This window comes from Falco peregrinus, chromosome 3, assembly GCF_023634155.1.
Source record: "Falco peregrinus isolate bFalPer1 chromosome 3, bFalPer1.pri, whole genome shotgun sequence".
Classification (NCBI taxonomy): Eukaryota; Metazoa; Chordata; class Aves; order Falconiformes; family Falconidae; genus Falco; species Falco peregrinus.
Genome location: NC_073723.1, coordinates 30,790,358 through 30,803,071, shown reverse-complemented (window position 1 = coordinate 30,803,071; position 12,714 = coordinate 30,790,358). Strand labels below are relative to the sequence as shown.

General features: G+C 40.0%; 1 protein-coding gene across 4 annotated transcripts in view; it reads left to right on the top strand.

Annotated features, from left to right (window-relative positions):
- Positions 1–12,714, top strand: part of CPQ (carboxypeptidase Q) — a 163,767-nt gene that overhangs the window by 135,017 nt on the left and 16,036 nt on the right. The gene's annotated exons all lie outside the window — the stretch shown is intronic.

The following is a 12,714-nucleotide window of genomic DNA, read 5'->3' as shown; positions in this document are numbered from 1 at the left end:
TCTCATTGGGATTTGGGGTGTGGTTGTTTTTATTCTGGCTGTGCCTCTGAGAGGAATACTAATTCTCTATTGTTTGCTGTGTAGGAAAGCTGAATTTTGTTTCTGTGGGTGGGAATATGCTTTTTCATATGGAAGCATTTGCCATTTGTTGATCCTAAAAAACCAAGTGTCCTACATTAATACACAGAGCTCAGTGTTAACATGTTAAATATGTAGTTTGGAACTACAAGTTAGTTAAGCCTCATTCCTAGAACTGTCCCCGACATCACTGAAGCTCATGCAAATAATGAAGTAAACAGAAAAAAATATAGAGAGTTTAATTTGTGTAAGGAAGTTGGAAGTGGAAAGTGTTTGCCAATGGGGAAGTGTGAAAGTTAAATGTGATTCTTTCCACTTTTTTTCTTTTTTTTTTTACCTTTTTTAAATTTGACTGTATGAAAAATAAGACACATTCATAGTGCAGAAATGTTGGGAAATGTCTCACCAAATGTGTAATGATCCAGAACAATCAGGAACAACAGCTGAAATATGTTTGGATTCGTGGATTTCATTCCTGGAAAACAAACTCTAATGGCATCAGTGTTAAAAACTGAATAAAAAAATAAACCATTCTGTAGCATTCCAGGAAGACCATGCATAAGCTGCTCTTGATGGGAGGGACACAGGTTAAATGGATTTAAGATCTGGCTTGCAGCTCTCCAAGTAGTTTCCTACATGAAGTCATACGATGACTGTTTCTAATAGGATTCTTCAGGGCTTGGTACATCCTCAACTATTCAGAGTTTCCATTGGTGGTTTGGAATCAAGTTTAAAACTACAACAAAACACAGCTGATGTAATTGCTATTGGAATGATGAAGAACGATGAGAACAAGCTGATCATCTGGCCAGGGTGATTATGTTAGTGTGAGTCTACTCTGTCCACCTTGTTTACGCCTTTCTTGAACTGGAATCCCAAAAGAAGATGCAAGATTTAGAAAAAATCACTTCCTTGGACCTGTTGGCTACCCTGTTGTTAACGTAATCCATACATTACCTTCATTGCCACAAGGTCTCTCTGGTGTCCCTTGCCCAGAAGGGCCTTCAGGACCTGTTCTGCAGAGTTGCTACCCTGCCAGTGCACCTCCAGCCCATGCTGCTGCAGTGAGTTGTCCAGTTCCAGTACTGGACTTTGGTTTTGCCTTTGCTGAAATTTTCTGAGGCCCTTGTCAGGCCAGTCCTAGATTTTGAGCTCCAGCATCTTTGCCTTCCAGCATCCACAACTGCTCCTTCCACAAAGTTAATGAGGACATGTGCCCTCTCTGTCATCCGGGTCATTGCTGAAGATGCAAAGGGTGCTGGCCTGGCATTGACCCTTGATGGTCACACCACTCATAATCAGCCACCAGTTAGACATCTAGCTGTTGATGGCGCCCTTTGAGCCCAACGCTCTGTAACGGTTTTCCACCTACTTTTATTCCACCCCTCCAGTCCGTAATTTTCCTGGGGACTGAGGTTAGTTTGTCTGCCTTACAGTTCTCTGGATCCTGCTGCTTTTTATTTTACAACGGGCATAACATTTGCCTTTTTCCACTCACTGGGGACTTCCCCTGATGGCCACAGCTTTTCTGAGATGATGGAAAGCAACCTCTAAGTGGCATTGGCCAGCTCACTCATGCAGCCCATCCAGTACCATTAATTTGTATTTGGCCCATTTACTTAAATGACCCTCAATTTCATCTTCCTATACCATAAGTAGTACTTGTTCCCCTTCACACCGACTCTGCTGCCAGCCAGAAACCTGAGTTACTTTTAAACCGTAGCAATTACTTTCTTACTATTTTTTCATTACTCATTAAAGGCAATATAGTGAATAATATAGCACTTCCACAGCACTTTTTCCCAAGCAGTCTAAAGTTTTACGTGGAAAGGAGGCTGTAAAAACAGCTTAACTGCACAGGGCACACTGGAGGTTTGAACCAAGTATGGTTTTGATCCAGGATTGGAAAGCTTTTTAGTGACAGAGCTTTAGATATTACTCAGAAAACTTGCCCCTTCCTTAAGCAGCAAACACATCACGCTTTCGTTTGCAGGTGACATTTTAGGTGTAAATGTCTGAGGTTTCTGAAGAATGCTTTTGATAGTAGACGTAGCTGAATAAATACAAAGCTCGGAAATCATTTATAGAGACATCTTCCTCAAAGGAGCAAGTTCAAAATTGTTTCAGTGGCAGTCTCTTTTCACCAGTTTTTTTTGCCAGATATCTGTTTTTCCAGTGACATTATATGTGTTTTCATGCAATAATTCCAGTCAGTTCAGCCATGACAACAGAAAAACACCTAACTGTGAAAGAAACCAAATATACATTTGTATTTTGTAGTGCCACATCCTCAAGAAAGGGTCGTGGGCTGCACAGAAATGCAAGAGAGAAACTGCGGGGCTACTGCTGTGGCTCTGACACCAGCTGCCATCCTCACTGAACAATTCATGTTTCCTTGGTTTCACTAATGATAGAAGTTACCTGAGGGATGCTGAGGAGCTACTTTTTGTCTGTAAGGTGCAATAAAGAGGAGTCTTCAATACCTTCCCAATTAAGCTGGGCCATCTTCTGCTGAAATCATCAGACACGTTGCATTAATTTAGCACAAGAGCAGCTTTACTTGATCAAATGTTATGGATGCATGTAAAGAAAATAGCAGTGTATGTGGAAAAAGCTTTCTACAGATATATTTTAGGGACATGTAAACAAATCTGTCTGCAAGGACAAAGCATGCACCTCAACATGAGCAGCAGTTTATTCAAATTCTCCATCCAAAGAGCCAGAAAACTGAATTAGGAATTACTATCCATCAGGGCCAGCCTGTCCACAGCTCTCGACTGTTTGCAGTGCCTGTGACAGAGTGCTGTCTCAATCACCATGTAGGGCTTGGAAATCCACCAAAGAAAATGGGCAGTTTTCCTGTTGCTTAGCTGGCTAAACTGGATTTTAAAACAGTTCAGTTCTATTAACTATATTTAACCTGAGCAATGACCTTCTGGGACAGCAGAATTTGTGCAGTTGTTGCTGCTGTTTTTAAAGAAAGTTAAAAGTAAAGAAATAGCTGAAAGCAGGGATTTTCAGACTCTTGTCTCCAGGCTCCTGAAGGATTGTGGATTAGTCCTAAAAATGTACAACTTCATCTGCTACTAAGAAGAGAGCAGGTTTGTTGTCAGTGAGCTTAATTATCCATCTGTTGTTGGTTGGGATCATCCATGTGTTTGAAAATGTTATTGGATTTTAAAATTGGAAGAAGTTGAAAACCAATAATGTGGCATTGTGCAGGGGAAAGAGGTAGAGCAGCCTGGTTTCTCAAAAGGTAGATTCTCCATCCCTACAAGCGAAAACATAAGAGTTCAGACTATTGGCATTTTATAGCTATCCCAGATTCCCTCAGGGATGTGTAACATACAGACACCTCACTGGCTGGAAGCTATTGAAGCAATTTACGAAAGTAAATTAGAGATATGAGACAGAAAAACTAAAATTATCTGAGAACAGAGGTTGTTGTGAAGAATCCTAAAGTAAAGTGGTTTTAACTAAAAAAGAGTTGTCTGGATTGCCTGCCAGCTTCTCCCCCTCCCCAAATCCAAACCAACAGCAACAACATCTAAAGGACAGTGGAAGGTACTGGGAGCAGTCTGAGAAACCTCAGTGCTTAGTTGCCCATCTCTGAGCAGACATGAAGAAATGAAAACCAAACTTAGCACCGGTGGAGTCACAGAAGTGACTTTTTGAAAATTCTTTATGCCTTGTACTCCCGAAATGGGAAGTTTCTAGAGAAAGGACTTTCAGCAGTATTTTACACATGCACACACACATTGCTGTTCATGCGAAATATTCAGGAGCAGGACATTTTTCTGATGTAAATTTCTTACTTCTAGACTGTTTGTGAAATGCAACAAGATTACTCCAAAAGTTCGATGTCTAGTTTAATGTGTGCATGCAAGGATCACTTGGAATAGTGATCCTGAATTTCCCTTTGCCTCACAGGCTGAACTTGGCTGTAACCACGGGTCAAGTCAAGCGCCAGAGAAAGAAGATCTGTAGTCTGTTAAGGAGCTATTTCAGAAATGCATACAAACAGACGAGATTTCAAAGAACCACAGAGCTGGCAAGAAGGTCTCTAGAGAGCCTCTAAACATCCTCGGTTCCAACATGGTCTAGCCAATGCCTGTGTCATTTCTTTCACGTTTGTTTGTGCTGTTCTTGAAGACTTACTATAATGGAAACATTATAGACCAGCCAGTCTGTCCCAGTGCTATTCTGAGTACTTAGGGAGGTTTTTCTAGTATGTAACCTGCGTCTTTCCTGCTGAAATTTAAGTGCATTAGCTCTCTTTTCTTTCCGTTATAAACCAGAGACATGGTTATTTCTTTCCTCTTGGAGCAGGTTTTTCTCTGAAGTTCGGTTTTTCCTTTCTTGGTGTAGCAGTTTATACTTACCCCTACTGATGATCATCTTGGGGTTTTTTTCAAGTATCTCAGTGAAGATCACTTAACAAATTCTTATTGTGTTCTCAGTGTCCCTGCTATATGTCCCTGGTTAGTGACATCTCTTGGCTGAGGAAGTCTCTCCTCCATTGTTTGGGTCTATAATGGAAATACCAAATAACCTTAGACCCCTGTAGTTCCTCACTCTATACATCCCTCCAGTTTTACTCCCTGAGTACCCTGTCCATCCAGTTTAGATTACCCTTTTAATATACATACTTTTATTTGTCTCTTCTGGTCCTTAGTGATTAACATAATTTTGAACTGTTAAACATGTTTTATAGGATCAGAGAGTTAGTCCAAAAGGAGCTATCATGTATACTGAAGACACAGACTCAGGTGCTGGAGCATACTATATTCTGGTAGCATCTGGAGATCACAGTGCTTTTGCTTCTGACATTAGAAGTATTGATCTTGGGTGTGTTTTGAGTTTTTTTCTTACTTAGAATGCATTGCAGAAGAGTTTCTATAGGTAAATTAGCTCTTCAAGTATTTAAGGAAAGAAAGAAATTGAGAAATGTTGATTTGTATAAACAAGATTTATTTTGATGAAATTAGAATAGAAAATAACAGAATGGTGAGTTCTATTAAGAATAAACATTTAGTTAAAATTTAAAGCAATGATAGAAACTAGTTTTTTAAGGTTTTTATATCAAGAAAGTCAAGAAAATGTGAATGATCGGAGTATTTTGTTTTACTATTTTATTTCACTTTGTGAGAAAAATTGTGGGTGCCTTTTGTTTTCATTTGAATTGGGAAAAGAGAAGAGCAGAGTTGTGTCATTGCTTTTCCAGCTCTGCCTTTTGTTATCTTGCCTGTCTTAGGATTCCATGAAACTGCAGGTCTTTGCATCATGTATTACTGTATCAAGGTAATATGGGTTACAAAGTACTGGTTTAATCAAAGGAAACCAATCTTTATGCTGTACAAGCTACTCTCTGGAATTCGATGCAGACACAAACCAGGCTAGTTCCAGGTTTTATCAGATTGTCCCGTCGTGATTTAAAGTGGAAGCCACCAACAAAACTATCGTCGTCTCTAGAAAGAAAAATGAAAAGTATGAGAGACGTATATGAACAGCACAAAAAGGATGAACAGTTCTCCTCCATAATATTACATTATAGATAATGCTCTATTATGTTATAGAGAATAACAATTCAGCTTTTATAGCATAACCAGAGTATCAGAGCATCAACACTAACCAGAGAACAGGTTCAGACAAAAAGACACACTTTTCTGGACAGTAGATAAAAAGAAATCAGCACCACAAGATGTTTTGGAGACAAGGGTCAAATACAAACTTAAAAAGGATGGACTGCTGCATGGGAGAAAGGTCTGGCAAAGGCTGTCCAACAGTGATACGAATGCAAGTTGTATTCAGAAAGTCCTTGTCTGTTGGTGTCTGTACTGAAGGTACAGTGAAGGAGAAGACCCTGTTTCTCCCATTCTTTCTCACAACATTGGCTGCTACCAGAGAGGGCAGCAGGCTGACTGAACCTTGTTGTTTTTTTTTTTTCCCAGTTCAGCTGTTCTCATGTTCTAAGCAGTGCTACTCTGCATAGTGCTAAATAATCCGCATACAGTCAGTGGCCTTTTAGATGCAGGAGTGTTGTGTGTGTTATTTAAAGTGTTAAATGTAAATTATGATGCAGTCCTTCCTTCGAGCTTTTGTCTCCCTATAATATAAATCCAAGGCCCTCATCCTGAAGCCAGGTGCCTGTGTCTTCCTAAGCTGAAAGGCAGTGTAATGCCAGTGGGAGGGGAAAGGTGAGAGGGAAGGTGAAATGGCTGGGGCAGAGCTGTGTGGAGCCTTAGGCTTTCGGCCTTCCAGGGTAGCTGCTCTCCAATGAAAGCATCTTTTAGTTGATTTGCAGATTTAGGCCGGAGATAAGCAGGAAACGTTACTGATACCAACAATCACTATTGACTCCTTGTGTGTAACAGCTGTTCTGTACTTTAAAAATGCTAACTGAATCTGCAGGCAGGTGAGACTTGCAGCGGCAGCACTTCGCTTCCAAATTACAGAGGCTCTGAAATCAGCTGAATCGATCTGAAATTTAAAATAAACTTTGAAAAGTGTCTTTTCATTTGTTTTTCAGGGCAGAAATAAGGGCCCCTGTACATGCTACAGATGTCACCAAAAGAAGTGTTTAGAAAAATACTGCAGGAGGCTGGGCAGTTGTTTTTCTTGCACTCAGGCTTTAACCAGTGCATCTTGCAGACTGACCTGGGCCCTTACGTTAATAGCAGCCCCTGGAGAAACAGGCAGCAGTCTTGTAGGCTGCAGTATGCACCTACACAGTCTGTATTAGTTTCAGGTAAGCCGTAGTGCATTCTCTTTTTGTTGTCTCTGTTCACAGCCTGTGCACAGAAAGCTGCAGAAATAGATGGCCACTAATAGCTAAAATCCCTAGTTTTGTCAAAGGCTAGGTTAATTCTTGGGGGTTTTTTCGCCATGCAGAAGTACTAGGGAGGTTCCTAAGCTGTTTTCAGGGAAGTAGCCACTGCCAGCCTTGAAACCGTTACTAGCTCTCCATCCACCACTGCTCTCAAGCTTGCAACTGCCAGCAGTATGAAGGAGGTTGGGTCTAACAGGGCAGCTCTTGCTCCCTTGCTGTACGGGAATGTGAGAACCACAGGCTGAACACGTCAGGGCTTTGACACTGCTGCAGCAGCTTGTTTTCTTGGACTGAACAATTTTAGTCCTTCTAACTTGTAGCTAAGAAGCAGATTTCATTGTGCAGCTAAAACTAATCAAGTTTCAGACTTCTTAATCTTGAAAACATCCCATATTATACAGGTCTCTAATTTTAAATCCCTAAGGTGTGCTACATGGGAAGCATGGGGGAAAGTTAATTAGTCTGCCTGCCTCTTCCTTAAGTTCCTAATTACTATGTGTACTTTTCTTGTCCACCAAAACCTGCTGGCTAGATTTCAGGGCAGATGTTCATGTGCAGTCATGATTAAAAGCACATGCATTGGATGCTGTTGAAGCCTCCAAGTGCTCTGTATTTGTGTCTTTTATTTCAAGATGCTTGGGGGAAAGAAGGGATCATCACACAGTTAAAAATGCCATTTGCTTGCTTTCTTCTTGTCCATGCAGCTCCTCTCTTTTGCTCAGACAAGTGGCTGCCAGGAAATTGATTAATGGTAAAATAATTTTGAGACATGGTGCAATGTTTTTGGGAACATTGTCTTGTTATCTTTAAAAACTTTTTCACTTGGTATACTCAACCTAGTGACAATTTCATTTCACTATCCTTTGTCTCAAGTAGTGACTTTATGTTTCTAATAAGAGAGCAAGAGGGAAGGGACTGTGCATGGTCCCTGGGGACTGAGCTATGAGAGTGCTAAGAAACAGTCTTGTAATAATTTAAAAGGTGTGAGAGCTCCTGCCTGCCAAGCCAGTTCTTCTGCCTCTATGGAAATGGGCAGGATTGCTGTGTCACCTCTGTCTTGTGTCGGTCTTCCCCAACCAGCTGTGTCTTGGCTTCACTTCCTCAAGCTGTGCAGGTCAGGGGCCCCTGTCTCAGCCCTCCTTATGGCTTACCTGGGCAAAAAATCTGCCTCCCTTATTAAGGTATAGAGCATCCTTTCTGCGGCAAAAAAATTGGGCAGTATTGAACACGTGTCCCCGTGATGGATACTGTTATTCCATCCCTTTTGCTGCTTTTCTTCGGTCGTTCTCTTTTTCTTCTTGATTTGCAGTGCATTTTAAATTCATTGAGACAGGAAAAAGTGTGATTGCTCTTCCACTGTTTCAAGAAGAGGATATTTGGCTGCTCCATTCACTAAAATAGCTAGCTGTAAAGGCACTCCTGGGTGCCTCATCTAATTCCAGATAAGCTCTTGATACACAGCACAAGACTGAATCTAATTATTGAAGTAATTATTATTGCCTTCTCTGCTACACCGTGTTTTTCCAAACCCAGAGCCACCTTTGGAGTCACAGCTGTGGACCCTGCTGGCAGCAGTGGGATGTGATGGCAGTCTGTCAGCTGGGGAACAATTTGACTGTACTTACCTGGAAGGAGTTACTTATTTAAAATCTCACTTGTCTATTTTTTGACCCTGAAAAGAATATGTGACAGAGGAAATTTTCCCTTCTTCATTCAATGCATTCTGATTTCAGTGGCTGCATTTCTGAAAAGGTGGTGCTTCTTTTCACCTCTTCTGAGGAATCTGATACTAGCTAAGGCTAAGGTTGGGCTACCCGGGACTAATGAGACCTGCCAGTTTTAATCCCTCGGTGTCAGTCCTTGTAGGAGTGGGGAATGGAAACTATTCAACCAATAATCATGCAAGAGTATTTTGCAGCAATAGATCTTAAAGAGAGAAAAATCATCCTCTTTTTCTTTTTTTACCATCAAATGCCTGTCAGTTTTAAAGTGAGCATGTGAAAGTAAAGTGAGGATCTAAAAGTAAAATAAACATTGGCCAAAGCGTAAAAATTTTTCATGCAGATCTTATTTTTAGGTAAGGCTTTTAAATCCAGTTGGACTGACTAGTCATTGCAGTTCTCTGAGTTTATTGCATGCATGCTGTTTAGCAAGTGCACATTTAGCTCCTGAAAGGTTGTGAATTATGTGTGGGTTGGTATATGTATATGCATATATGTGAAAGGAACCAATGGTCATATCTGCTCTTTTCCAATGAAAACTGAGTATTTTGAACTTTTTGATAGGCTATAAAATTAATCTGTATTCTCAGACTTCATTTAGTGATGGACAGTATAGGAAACATTTTAATTGATTTGAGAAGTGAATATTAGTACAGTAATCAAAAGGAAGGCAGGTTGATGAGCATAGAGCTCTAAATCCATCTATTCTGGATTTAATGCCCTGAATGCCTGTCAAGTGGGCTTCTGGATATGAAAACTTGTATTTGGGAAGCATATCTTTTTCCTACAAAAGGCAAGCGTAGCAATGCAGGGATTAAGATTTTTTTTGAAGGAATGTATTCAATTTTAACATCTCTATATTAAAATAATTACAATCATTTGGTAATAATCTTGCTCTAGGCTGCTAACGATCATCACTGGCTCTTTTTCCCTTTTGCATTAGTCTATAGGTAGTGTTTGAATGTAGCACCATTAACAGCTTTGCAAGAGGGTGCTTACACTTGATTTCTTTGACTAAATCCAAATTGAAATGGCTCCGATTTATACAGCTGTAAACACTGCTGTATATTTTAGTGTGAGCACAATGTATCAGAAGGGTGGTAGGGAGTGTTTAAACTAATCAAGGTTTGTTTACTTTGTATTGTGTAGAGTCTGGTCACTGTTGTCAAATTATCTGCATTTGTTGCATCATATGTAAAACTGTGCCATTTGGAGCTGCTTGTGAAATTTCTGCAAAAGCTGCACTAAGCAACAGGGCCATATAGTTGAAAATGGGGCGTTGGGCATTTTTATTTCCAAATGGTGAAAAATACATATTGATCCTTGATTTGTGCAAAAATATGATTGTGATGGAGGTAGTCAGATGGCATCTGGAGGAGGGTTTTCAAAGCTACACTCACACTTTGGCGTTCAGGGCAGCTGGACACACTGGTGCCTTGTTCTGCTTCTGTCAAGTTTCACCCAACCAGTCTGCTTTCCATGTTTTAAATGGGGCTTTCGCCCATACAGGTATAATTTGAATGAACACAAACCCCCTTCAGATTCATAAGAAAATAGCATCTTCAGTGCACGGTAATACAGAGAATGCAGTAAGCCTGTCTCTAAAGCAAATGCTATTTACACTTACTGGTAGGACGGAGGCTCTGTCACTGAAAGCAAGCAGATTAACCTTTCAACTTAAAATCAGTTGTCAGCTTCTCTTAGTGTTCTTTCTAAGCTTATATCACTTCTGTTTCACTCTTACTATTTTTGCATTTTGACAAGTCACTCACTGTGTTTAGACCGTGGCGAAACAGCTATCACAGCGACTCAAATTTACAGATTGGAAGAATCATGCCAGTTAGGGACATTGCTTTATTTACTGTGTCTTCTTCTAGGATTAGTTCTGCTGTGTGGATTAGCTGTAGCCCGCATACAGTTAGTGATACACTGCAGAGTCAGAGCAGGTTTGAGGAATTTCTGTCCTTCCCTCCCTTAAAGGACAGAAATCCTTTCTTTAATTACCCCTTTTCTTTTCCAAATGGGGCCCCATGTAATTTCATAAAATATTAGAACAGAAAAAATCTGAGATTATGGACAACAGTGTTGCAGCAGGTGTCTTCACTGTACCCTAATTTTAAAATTGTTTTTGGTTAAAATATGTTTTTTCTTTGCAGCTTTGTTGACAAAGATAAGCCATTTATTGTTAAGAAATTGAATTGTTAGCCTTGCTTATTTTCCTTCCTGCTACTTTGTGTTCACGGCCTGTAGGACAATGTGATCTGTAAACCAGAATGGGGATGATTATTACAGCTTTGGTTTAGAAATTACTCAAAGCTCCCAGATCTGAACAGCCCTGAACCTTGCAATAGAATCAGATCTGAACTTTGTTTCAAGTACCTCTCGTTTTTTCTATTAATAATGAACTAGCTAAATATACACTAGTTTGTAGATCAAATGAAAGAGGTATTGCACCACCAGTATCTGGAGCATCTAACATCTATTAGGAAATAACATATATTTGTTTAAAACTCAAGTATGCATTAATCAAAATAACCACAGGTATTTTGAAGGATATTTTGTTGTTGTAGCTCATAGCCGTAGTATTCTTCCAGCCTTTTATAACGGTCCTACAACTAAAATCCACCATGACCTTGAAGAGTTTGGTAGTCTCAATGGGGTATGACAGTAAAGAGACAGTAAACACCATTGCTCATCCTGTCGATGTGGTTGTATAAATGCAGTTTCTGTTTATGTGATATAAAATATAACAGACAACTAGTTAAACACCATCATGGTCATTAACAGGCTTTGTTCACCATTTGGGCAGAAGTGAGCTCTGCTTGGTTGGGTCCTATGAATATTGGCATTTCTAGGAGTCAGCTACTTGCTATGGAGGGCCCTACAGGAATTTTGTCATTAAACATCCAGTTGTGATTGTATCTAGGAGGGGAGGTTAGGGCTTGAAGGGAACTTCAATGGAAACCTGTATGTTTTCTGTCTATCTCCAGTGTCCTCTGGGGAAGCAAACCTAAAGGCTTGCATTAAACTGGATTGCAAGTTTACCGTAGGAAATAGCTCCATTGATTGTAAAATACAAGGAAGCTTCTTGAACAGATTGAAAATGTAAATAAATGCGAACAGTTCCTGCAAACAGAAATGCTGCTCAAAACCCCAATAATGTGGCTTATTTTCACAGTTCCCACTCCCCACATCCGACGTTCAAACCATCCAGGGGTGCCTGCTTCCACTGAATTTCTGGGGTGGTTTGGAAGCTGTTGGCACAGGATGGAGCAAGGGTCTACCCCTGGGCATTGTCAGGAAGCTTTTCGGCTAGCAGGGGACGTTGAAGAAAGTACTTCAATACTTTGGGTTTCTAAGCAGCTTTATAACATCAGCTACATGTTGCAGTTATACAGAGAGTACAAAGACATACAGAAATGCATTTGATTAGGAAAGATGGTTTGCCTGGGTCCCAGTCTTCACTTGACCCTCATGTGTGACATTTAAACCTTAATAGCATTAAAATAAATCACATGCTTAAACTTTAACTGCTTTGCTGAGCTGAGGCATAAACAAACGCATGAGAAAGAATTCTAAATTAGAGAAATTGCTGATTTTCATCCCTCATACACAGCATTTAAAAGAGAATGCAAAATGTAAAGGATTTATAAATCCAACAACCAATTTTAAAACTATCAACTTTGTTGTCTTTGCTTAAAGTATGTAGTCATATACTTCATTTTGAAGAATGCACAAATTAAATAAACGGTATTAAAATATACAGAATTTAGATTCTGTGATTCTGTGATGTACATACTTATACAGACATCTAATACGGCTATATAAGCCTTCTAAATTGAAATGCCCTAAGTAGGGAATCCCCTAAATAGGGATGTGGTGGTCACAGAGGCAAGAGAAGGGCTGCAAAGACAGAAAATACAAAAGTAATGGAAGAGGCTGTGTAGCTTTTGAGAAAGGAGTCAGGCCTCACCAGTCTAGCAGGGCTTTTTCAGAGAAGTTTATAACCATTTTTGCAACTGGGTCTGTTCAGCAAAGTACAGTTGAGTCTTCAAAAGCTCCTGATCAAAGACCTTTAGAGAAATA